We start from the raw sequence: 12,983 nt of genomic DNA, 5'->3' as shown, positions 1-12,983 counted from the left end.
AGATTTAATAGATATAAAATTTTAGAATATATAATTATATCTTTTTACTTTTTTAGTAAAAACGCTATAGCTATAATATTATTAAGAGAAATCTATATTATTAATAAGTTTAAGATAAATATTCTAATTAATATAGATATTATAATATTTAAAAAAATCGATATTTTTATTTTTTAATCGAGGGCGTTAATTAATAGCTATTAAATATTTATATTAATAGAAATTCGTATTAGAGAAAGTTTACGCTGCGTAACGAAGCGAGGGATATCGACGGAGTTTTGAGGGGGGTCGGGGTCGGGGTAGGGTTTCCGATCGGGGTTTCGAGTTTCCTCGAAACCCCGACCCCGCCCCGACCCGGAGCGGGGTTTCGGGATATACTCCGTTACCTCGGTGAACCCTGAGTACCTCTAAGTAACCCCTCTAAATTTTGATATTTTGTATTAAGAAGTATAGTAAAATAGAGTATAGAATACGATATCGTAGTTTAAATTAGAGTAAGATATAGGTGCTTAGAAAGATAATAAGATATATAAAAAGAGAAACGTTATGGGGGCGCTACGGGGGATATTATAGAGGCGTTATCGAGATAATAGCCTCGAGCTAATCTAATTAAACGCTTGACGGAGATAACGAAGTACCCTCGTTACCTCGGTGAAAAAACACTACTCCGATTAGACTTTACTCCGATTAGACTTTACTCCGTTGAAACCCCGCCCCGTTACGTAGCGTAAGAAAGTTATATTATTATATATTTTATATATATTAAGAAGTTTATTATTATCTCTCTATATTCTTAGATATAAATATCGATTTATTATACTTTTTTATTAGAATATAATTTTTTCTTTAAATTAAATTATATAGATTTAACGCTTTATACTTATTTTATTAACTTTTTTATAATTATAATATTAGTTAAAAATAATTTAAATTAATTAATTAAAATATTTCGAAATCTTCGCTTAGATATTATATAAAAAGTAGAATTTAATAACTACTATTATATTATATTCGAGAAAAAAGATATTATTAAACTTATTAAATATCGATTTAGAAATAAATATTAGAAGAATTAGATTAAACGCGTTTTTAATAAAAATTATTATAATATTCGCTATTACTATATTAATAATTACTTTATATTTTATAATATCGCTATTAATAAAAGTAACGATTTCTAATTTAATATCTATTATTAAATTCTCTATAAATTTTTTTAATATTTCTAGAGATCTTAATATTTTAAGTATTAGTTAAAAAGATATAGTATAATATAATATATTAATCTATTATATTATACTCTAATAAGATATAGAATATTAATATATATATAATCTTATATCTAGTATAATATAGAATCTTAATAAAATATATTATAATATAGTATATTTATAATATAATATTATATTATAACAAGTAAAGACCTATAAATTAAATTTATAAAGTTAAATTCTTTTAAGTTAAATCGAATTTTAGCTCTAGCCCTAAGTTAAATCGAATATTAATCGCTTACTATACGTTTTTAATCTATATATAGATATATATATACGAAGAGAGGCGCGCTAAGATCTAATTAGAAAGGTATATTAAGTATAAAGAATTAATTCGTAATAATTACTTATAAAAAATAGAGAAAGACTATATTCTTATAATAAGAAGTATTAAAATATCGAAAAGAAATAAAGATAATATACTAATTAGTGGTGTGAATCCCATATTATCTTCTATCGTAGTGAAATCTTTCGAATAATAAAATAGCTATTAGAGTAAGATATCGAATAATTTCAATTCGTTTAAATATATATTATTCGATATTTCTTCTATAGAGATTTAATTAACTATAATCGTTATAATAGATTCTTCTCTTATAACGTTATTATAGTAATATACTATATTAATATAATAGAAATAATAAATTAAATTATAGTAATATTCTTCGCTTACTAAGTAATAATTTAATATAAAATCGTAGAGAGTATATAACGTGGGATTTTAAAGAGCTAAGCCGTATTTTTAACGATAATAATCTTATTATCGCTTAATTTCTTCGTAATATTCTCTATAATATTCTTCGTAGTATTTTTTACATTTATCTATTATAATTTCTTCTCTTACTTTTTAATATAGTAAAGATAATAAGCTAAGTTATAGTAGTATTCTTTACTTATTAAGTAATAATTTAATATAAAATTATGAAAAGTATATAACGTAAGATCTTAAAGAGCTAAGTCGTATTCTTAGTGCTAAAGATCTTATTATCGCTTAGTTTCTCCGTAGTATTCTTTATATTCGTTTATTATATTAATTTCTCTTATACTAGTTAAGTAAATTAGTATAAGATCGTAGAGAGTAAGTCTATTATATTAATATTATTAATAACTATCTTTATAATATTCTTCGTAGTATTCTCTATATTCGCCTATTATAAATCCTTCTCTTATTTAATTAAGTACGAGAATATCGAGAGTAAATATATTTATATTAGTAAAATTAATAGAATTAATAGAGTAATAGAAGAATAATAATTATATAAATAGATGAAAGAATTATTATTTAATCTCGAACGCGTTTAATATAATTATAATATTTAAATATTAGTTTAATCTATCTATCGCTAACTTAAGAGAAGTATATAGAGGAGAATATATTCGTTTAAGCTCTTTTTAAGAGTTTTTTAATGCGTTTATAAGTAGTAATAGATAGCTATTAAGCTTTCTTACGATCTCGATTATTAATAATAGCGAATTCGTCTAGAGATAATTTAAGAGCGTTAATAGAGGCTTTAAGAGATAGATAAAAGAGATATATATATTTAAATTAAACGCGTTTAATATAACTATAATATTTAAATATTAATTTAATTTATTTATCGCTAATTTAAGAGAAGTATATAGAGAAGAATATATTCGTTTAAGCTCTTTTTAAGAGTTTTTTAATATATTTATAAGTAGTAGTAGATAGCTATTAAGCTCGCTTACGATCTCGATTATTAGTAGTAGCGAATTCGCTAAGAAATAGTCTAGAGGCGTTAGTAGAGGCTCTAAGAGGCGAGTAAAAGAGGTATATATATCTAAAACGTAAGACGATTATATTTATATTAATGAAATTAATAGAATTAATAGAGTAATAAAAGAATAATAATTACATAAATAGATAGAAGAATTATTATTCGATTTCGAACGCGTCTAATATAACTATTATAACTATTATATTTAAATATTTATTTAATTTATTAATAGTAAGCTAAACTTTATAATTTTTATAATATTAGAAAGCGTAAAGCGAGCTCTATAATTTAAGAAATTATAAAATAACTATATATATCGTAAACTGAGTACTTTAAAGTATAAAACTTCTATATATAAAAATTTGATAAGGGAGGCGCGAAAGGATTATAGGGCTGATTTAGTCGATCTAACTAAAAAGCGTATAAAACTCGAATTTATAATTAGCTATATATATAAATTTAAGATTTTCAAGCTTAGCTCTATCTTATTCTTTTATATATACTAATATAATATATATACGAGTAAAGACCTATAAATTAAATTTATAATTATTTTTTAATTAAGGCTTTCGAGTAAATTTGGTAAGCGATCTTTAATGAGCGATATTTGAATTCCTTGTTTTTAAATATCTATAAGACTAAATTAATTAATTCTTTTTTCTATCTGAAAGCCCATATTACGTTATATAATTTAAAGGAAAAATCTCAAAATTTTAATAGAAAATAAAAAAGTTATTCTAAAATCAAATAATGTGCACCTGTTTTTTGATCAGGGCTGTCGAGCGAACTTTGGTGGGCGATATTTGAATTCCTTGCGCTTTAATAATTATAAGACCGAATTTCATAATTTTTTCATTATTGAAGAGTGTAAATTGCGGGCTATAATTTAAAAAAATAATCTAAAAATTTTAATAGAAAATAGTAAAGTTATTAAAGAGTTAATTAAAAGTAGAATAAGAGATTTTGATAATTGCGGACGCTAATTTATTTACTCGCAATAACTCAGCCGATCTAATTAAAGAGCGTAGCGAATCTAAATTTATAATTAGCTATATATATAAATTCAAGATTTTATAGCTTAGCTCTATCTTATTCTTTTATATATACTAATAAGATATTCTAATTAGAATTTTTATATTTAAAAATAATTATTCTAATTATTATTTTAATTAATAATTACGTTAAATTAATAAGATATAGAATTAAATAGAATTATATTTTATTATTTTATATATATAAAAGAAAGCGAGTTATATCTATTAATTATAATAAAAGCTTATTTTTTAATAATATTAGTTATATAAAATTCGTTAATACTTTATAATTAAAGTTATTAATAATAATTTTATATATTTATTATATATTTTTAATATCGCTATTTAATATAAAATTATATATATTATAATTATAGCTTTTTTATTAAATTATTAATTTAGAAAAGTTAATATATTTTTTAATATTCTTTTAAAAATATTATAGCTTAATATAATAAGCTACATTTTGTTAAGTTATCTTCTCGCGATATATAAAAAAAAGATAAGATATAGAAACTATATAAAAGTATAATTAATAATTTTAGAATAAATTAACGATATTTATAATAATAATTAGAATTAAAGATTAGATATATTTAAATAAGAGATAACTTTATATTATTTATATAATAGCGATAATAATAATTAAGTTTAAAATATTAATTTAAATAACGTAACTTTTATAGTAAACTTTTTATTATTATATATTAAATTAATTATATATAAATAAAAATTTATAACTTTATCTTTTAGATATTTATATTTAAAATATTAAGATTTTTATAATAACTTAATATTTATTAGCTAGCGCGTTAATATTATTATATCTAAACTATAATCGCGCTTATTATTAAATTCTATATTATACTTTTAAATAGTTTAAAAAATAAAATCTATTTAATTATTAGCGTATATAGTAAAATTATTTTTAATATTTATATTTTATTTAGCTTTAATATTATTTATATTCTTTTAATTTAAGCTCTTATCTTTATTTATATATATAATAATTCGCGTAATAAATAAAACTTTAAACTTTTTTATAATTACGCTTATAAACTTTTTTTATATAATATTACGAGTAAAGGTCTATAAATTAAATTCATAATCATTTTTTTAATTAGGGCTATCGAGTAAATTTAGTAAGCGATCTTTGATAAGCGATATTTAAATACCTTGCCTTTTGATAATTATAAGATCAAATTTAAGAAATCTTTTTTTTCTGAAAGCTTACTCTTTATTCTATAATCTAAATAAAAAATTTAAAATTATAATAGAAAACAAAAAAGTTATTTCAAAATCAAATAATATATACCTGTTTTTTGATTAGGGCTATCTCGCTATCGAGCGTACGAACTCTAATAAGCGATATTTGAATTCCTTGCGCTTTAATAATTATAAGACTATATTTAGAAATTCTTAATTTATCTAAAAGCCTATATTTCGTTCTATAATTTAAAAAAAAAATCTTAAAATTTTAATAGAAAATAAAAAAGTTATCTTATATGTTAATAACGTATATCTAATTTTTGATAAGAAGGCGCGGAAGGGCGAGATTTTGATGATTACGAACGCTAATTTATTTATCTACGATAATTTAGTCGATCTAGTTAAAAAGCGTAGAGAACTTAAATTTATAATTAACTATATATATAAATTTAAGATTTTCTAATTTAACTCTATCTTATTCTTTTATATATACTAATTAAGATATAAAATTTATTAAAATAATAATTAGAATTAAAAATTATTTATCGCTTATTTATTATATCTTATATATTTTATTTAAAAGTTTATTTTTATTTTAATAATAATATATTAATATATTTAATTTTATATTTTTTAATAATTATAATATAATTAATAATTAAGATATTAACTTTTTTAATTTTTTTAATTAGTTTCTTTTTAGATATAAATATATTTATTCGCTATTATAATTTCTTAATATTTTTATTTTAATTAAACTTATTTTTTATTTTTTATTTTAATTAAAGACTTAATCGCTATTTAATTAACCTATATTTAAAAAATTTAATATTATTATTATTATTAATATTTAATATTTATTATAATAAATTATTAAACTTAATCTCTTCTACTTTAATTATTATAAAAAATAAATTAATAAATATATATAAAGAAATTAAAGAGCTTATACGAATATTTATAAATATTAAATTATTCTTAATTTTAATTATAGCTTATTTTATTAAAAAGTGCGTTAATTCTAATAAGTATTAATATTAGAAATAAAAAGAATATATATTATATATTATTTTAAATATATTATTATAAAGTTTAATTTAAAAAGTAATTATTTTTATAAAGATAATAAAATTTAAAGAAAAGAAAGTAAGAATAAAATATATAAAAATTTTAATAAGTTATAATAATTTAGCGTTAATTAAATTAAATAAAAATAATTATTTATTAACTCGCTTTTTTAAATATTTTATCTTTTAATCTATATAAATTATAATTATAATTATAAATATTATAAAAGTAGTTAAAATTATATTAGATAATAATATTTAATAAATATAATTTATTTAAACTTAAATCTTTAAAATTAAATTTTATTATTATTTATATTTAATTTAAGTTAGATAATATAAAATAATTTATAACTTTAATATACGCGATAGATATCTAAGCTTTTCTTTTTTTCTAAGATTTTCTTTTTTATATTAACTCTTCTTATTATAAGATTATCTTCTTTATATATTAAACTTCTATTTAAATAATCTAATATTATTATAGCGATATTTAAAATATAATATAATCGTTAAATTATATATTTATTCTTTATCTATTAATAACTTTAAGCTAATATATAAATAAATTACGCGAAAAGCTTAAATTATATATATTTAATTTATTATTAATAGCTCTTCGAAAAAATTAATAATATTCTAGATTAAATATAGCGTTAAAGTAAAGACTTTATTAAATATTATTATTATTTTAATAGATATCGCTATTATTTTAATAGATATTATTTTTATTTTAATAAATATTATTACTATTTTAATATATATCGTTTTTATTTTAATAGAATTAAAGCGTTAATAAAAATTAGATAATTTTTTTTTTAATTATTATTATACTTATTATATATAATTAACGCGAGCTATAACTTAAACTTTACGCGAGATTTATTATTATTAAAAATTAATTAATTCTATAATCTCGAAGCTTCTCTTTTAGCATTTAATTCGTTAAATTATATTTAAAGAAAATTCGATATTAAAATACTATTATATTTAAAGATTTATTTTTAAAGTATTATATAAAATAATAAAAGTCTTTTTAATTTATTAGTTTAAAAGTAAATTTCTTATTATTACGCTTTATAATTAGCTTTAATAATTTCTATTTAAATAAATATTTATCTTTATATAATATATAAAAAGCGAGTTATATTATAAATTTTTTTTTTATAATAATTTTAATTAAATTATTTAGATTAAAGATAAGAGTATATTAATTTTTATATAGTTTAAACGCTATAATAGAAAGATATTATATTATTAATTACGAGTAAAGATCTATAAATTAAATTTATAATTTTTTTTTTTAATTAGAGCTGTCGAGTAAATTTAATAAGCGATATTTGAATTTCTTATACTTTAATAATTATAAGACTTAATTTAAAAATTCTTTTTTTTATCTAAAAGCCTATAATTCGTTCTATAATTTAAAAAAAAATCTCAAAAACTAAATAGAAAATAAAAAAGTTATTCTATATGTTAATAACATATATCTATTATTTTTTGATTAGGGCTATTCGGCTGTCGAGCGAACTTTAATAAGCGATATTTGAATTTCTTACGCTTTAATAATTATAGGACTAAATTTAGAAACTCTTTTTCTATCTAAAAGCCCGCATTTCGTTCTATAATTTAAAAAAAAAATCTTAAAAAGTTAATAGAAAATAAAAAGGTTATTTTATATGTTAATAATATATATCTATTTTTTTAATAGTTGCGAACGCTAATTTATTTATTCGTAGTAAGTTAGCCGATCTAATTAAAAAGCTTAGAGAACTTAAATTTATAATTAACTATATATATAAATTTAAGATTTTCAAGCTTAGCTCTATCTTATTCTATTATATATATTAATAATTTTAGAAATTAAAGTTATCGAGTATAGAGATATAATCTTTAATTTAATATAGATTTTAGAATAAGAAATCTTTTTTATTAAAGTAATAATATTTTATAAGTATATATCTATATTTAAATCGATTTAAAAGATTTTATTTTATAAATATAAAATATATAAAGTTATTAAATTAAATATAATAGTTAAATATAATAAATAAAATATAATAAATAAAATAATAATTAGAATATCTTACTCTTAATTTAGAATAGTTTTCTTTTTATTTATTATATATTTTCTTTTTATAAACTATATCTAGACTTTAATAATATTATATTATTATTTATAAATTTATATTTTATTATAATTATTTAAAAAACTATATATCTTTTAATTATAAAGTAATTTTTTTATAGAAAATATATATAATTAAGTTACTAGATATTAATTAGTAATTTTCTTTATTTATAATTATTAAAAAGTAAGTTAAATTATTAAAATTACTTACTAATTTTATTTTTATAGCTTTTTAAAATACGATTAATATAAAAATTAAAATTTAAAGCGAATTAATTAAATTTAAAATTTCTTATTATTATTTAAATAAATATAATTTAAGAATTAATTAAGTTTATTAATCTTTATAATTTACGAATTTCTTTTAATATATAGACTTTAAAGTCTATTTAGTAATAATATAATTAATATATATAATTAATTTATTATTTAATTTAGATATATATAATTAATATAACTATATATCTTTTTTATTTATAATTATATTTTTTAAACTTTATATATAATCTTCTAATTTTTATCTTTACGAAGTTTTATTTTTATTTTACTTCGATAATTTAAATAAACTTAAATTAGTAATTAATAAATTATTAAGAATTTTCTAAATTTTTATAATTATCGAGTTAATAGCTTTAATAAATAATAATATTATAAATAAATTATAATAAATTATTATATTAAGAGATATATCGCTATTAAGTATATACTTACTTTATAAAAATAGTATTATTAATTTAATTTAATTATAAAATATAAATATAATTTTTTTTTAAATATAGATAATATTATAATAAATAAATATATTATAATATAAATATTATAATAATTAAAATATTTTTTAAGAAAGAAGAGAGTATATTAGAAAAGAATAATATTAAATATTTATTATTAAACTAATTAGTATTATATAATTAAAATCTTATTAAAATAAAATATTATTTAAAGATAAATTAAATTTAAATATTAATTAGAAAGCTAATTAAAAAAAGAGATTAATTTTTTTATTTATTAATATATATTATAAAGCTATATATAAGCGCTTCTTTTTATATTTTAAATATACTTTAAATATTTATAACTATATATATACGCTTTCTCTTATATTCTATATATTTTAATATTCTTTATATACGCGATATATTTATTAAGAATAATCTTATTAATTTAATTAATTTTTATTTAATCTTATATTTATTAATTATAAAAAAAGCTCTTTATTTTAATATTATAATATTATAATTTTTAATTTTTAAATATTAAATTTTTTATAATTTATAATTAATTAATTTATTTTTTTTTCTTCTTCTATTATAAAGATAAGAGAAGATATTATTTCTTTTTCGAGTTTATCTCTAATAAATTTATTATTATTTTTATAAAATTAAAGATATTAATTTAAAGATAAGATCTTCTAATTAAAAGCGAAGAATATAATATTTTAATAATTTAATATTTAAATAAAAGATATTATAATATTACTCGAATAGAAAAAAGATATATTATTAAGAAAAATCTCGAGATTTAAAAATAATCTTAATGCGATAAAAGATTTAATCTTTATATATAGAAGATTTAAATAATAACTAATTTAATTAATTAAAATATTAAAATATTTAAATTAAATCTTAATTTTATATTAATAATTAATAAAATTAATTTAATAGTTCTAAGATATTAATATACGCTTTTATTAATATAATTAATAATTAGAATATTAATTAAAAAGATTTAATTTTTAATTTTAATAGTTAAAAAAATATAGCGATAAATAAGTAATATTAAAGTAAATTAAATATATATTATATTAAATAGAGAAGCGTTAATAGCTAAACTAACTAGAATTTTAAATTAATAAAATTAAATATTAATTCTATATTAATATTATTATATATTTTTAAATATATAATTATAATATTATAATATTAATTAAAATTAATTAATTTCTAATTTAAATATTAAAAATAAAATAGCGATATATTATTAAAGTAATATAAGTTTTTATTATAATAAGAAAATAGAACTTATATATTAAATATTTATTTTATTTTATTTCTAATATTTTATTTATTTATATATCTCTTTTAATTTCTCTTTAAATATCTTAATTTTAAAATATTATTTAAATCTTTATTTAATATAGATTTAGCTTTTTTAATTAATAATATTTAATATAAAATATTAATAAGTATTAGTATATATAATAGAATAAGATAGAGTTAAGCTTAAAAATCTTAAATTTATATATATAGCTAATTATAAATTTAAGGTTACTACGCTCTTTAATTAGATCGGCTAAATTATCGCGGGTAAATAAATTAGCATCCGCAATTATCAAATATCCGCAACTATTAAAAAAAATAGGTATACGTTATTAATATATAAAATAACTTTTTGTTTTCTATTAACTTTTTAAGATTTTTTTTTAAATTATAGAATAAAATATGGGCTTTCAGAAGAAAAAAGAATTTCTAAATTTAGTCTTATAATTATCAAAGCGCAAGGCATTTAAATATCGCTCACCAAAGTTCGCTCGACAGTCGGACAGCCCTAATCAGGTACACATTATTTGATTTTAAAATAACCTTTTCGTTTTCTATTAAAATTTTAAGATTTTTTCTTTAAATTATAGAATAAAATGTAGGCTTTTAGATAAAAAAAGAAACTCTAAATTTAGTCTTATAGATATTTAAAGGCAAGGATTCAAGATATCGCTCACTAAAGATCGCTTATTAAAATTTACTCGATAGTTCTAATTAAAAAAAAATGATTATGAATTTAATTTATAAACCTTTACTCGTATTTTAATATAAAGATAATAATAAATCTTACTTTCTTTTTAATATTAATAATAAAAAATAAAAAATTTAGTAAAAAATAAAGATAATATAAATTATATAGAATTAATTTAAATCTAATAATAATTATTAATCTATTTATTAAAATTTAAAAATTAGAAAATTCTAGAAATAAATATAATTTAATAAATATATATTTATCGATTTTAAGAAGTTATATATTATTTATTATTATTATAATAAGCTTCTAATTTATTTATTTATAAGTTATAAAATAAGTAATATAATAGTATATATTAAATTTAAGAAATATATTATAAAATCTAATTTAAATATTTAATAATAAATAAGCTTAATTAATAATTATTAAAATTAAATATATTTTTAAATTAGATAATATAGATTATTAATAAATAAAATAAAAAATAAAAAATCTAGTTTATTATTTATTCTAGAAAAGATAATATTAAGATTCTCTTATAATATTAAAAATTAAAAGTTTATACGCGAAGACTTTCTAAAATAATTTTATTATTAAATTATAATTATAAATATTTTATTTATAATTATTAATAATTTTAAGATATTATAATTTTTACGCTATTTTAACTTTAATATATAATTAAAATTAATATTTATTATTAAAAAATTAAATAATAAAGAAAGCTATAAAGCTAAAATAAAAATTATTAAAAAAATAATTAATTAATAATATTAAAGTCTCTTTAATTTTAAATTATTAATTATTTTATAATAATTAAATCTTTTTATTAATATTAATTAATAATAATATAAGATTCTTATAAGCTTTAAATATATCGAAGATAAATATAATAATTAAAAACTTATAAGTATTATTAATTTAATTCTTATAAAATATAAGATTAAAATTTATATATTAAAATTTATAATTAATAATATTAATAATAATAATATACTCTTTAAAGATTTAAAGATTTATCTTTTTATTTTTATAATAATAGTTTATTTAATATTAAAGCATTTAAGCTAAATTATTTATAATATATTATTTAATTAATCTTAAAAGAATCTTTAGATAATATTAGAATTATTTTAATAAATAAGAAATTCTAAAGAAGCTAAAATAATAAAAAAGATAAAAATTAAATTTAAATAAATATAATTAATCTATTAATAATTCTAGTAAAAATATAATATTTCTTATTATTATTATTATTTTTATATTATTAATTATATTAAAATTTAAAAATTATTATATATATTAATATTAGCGATTAATATAAAAGAATCTTTTTTATATTATAAGCTAAATAATTTTAAAATAAAAATACTTTTTTAAGCTCTTTTAGAATATTAAAATTTATTAAAATTTAATTTATTAGATATTAATTCGCGTTCTATTTCTTTATATTAATATTATATACTTTTTAAAAAATAAATTAACTATCTATTTAAGATTAAGTAATAAAAAATAGTTATAAATAGAAATTATAATTTAGATATCTAAATAATTTTTAAATAATTTTTAATAAATTTAATATTTAATTTAGCTTATTAAATCTTTTTATAAATTTAAAAAATTAATAAATAAAGAAAAAAAGATTATAATTTACTATATCTTTAATATTTATAATTATTTATTTAATTATATAAATAAAAAGCTCGAAAAATTAGAAAGAAAGAGAATTTCTTAGAAAAAAGAACTTTTTAAAGCTTTTATAACGAATTATAAAAAATTAACTATTTATTATAATTAAA

Source organism: Letharia lupina, assembly GCF_014066315.1.
Source record: "Letharia lupina isolate WasteWater1 chromosome Unknown contig_3, whole genome shotgun sequence".
Taxonomy (NCBI): domain Eukaryota; kingdom Fungi; phylum Ascomycota; class Lecanoromycetes; order Lecanorales; family Parmeliaceae; genus Letharia; species Letharia lupina.
Note: the sequence above shows the minus strand (reverse complement) of the source record.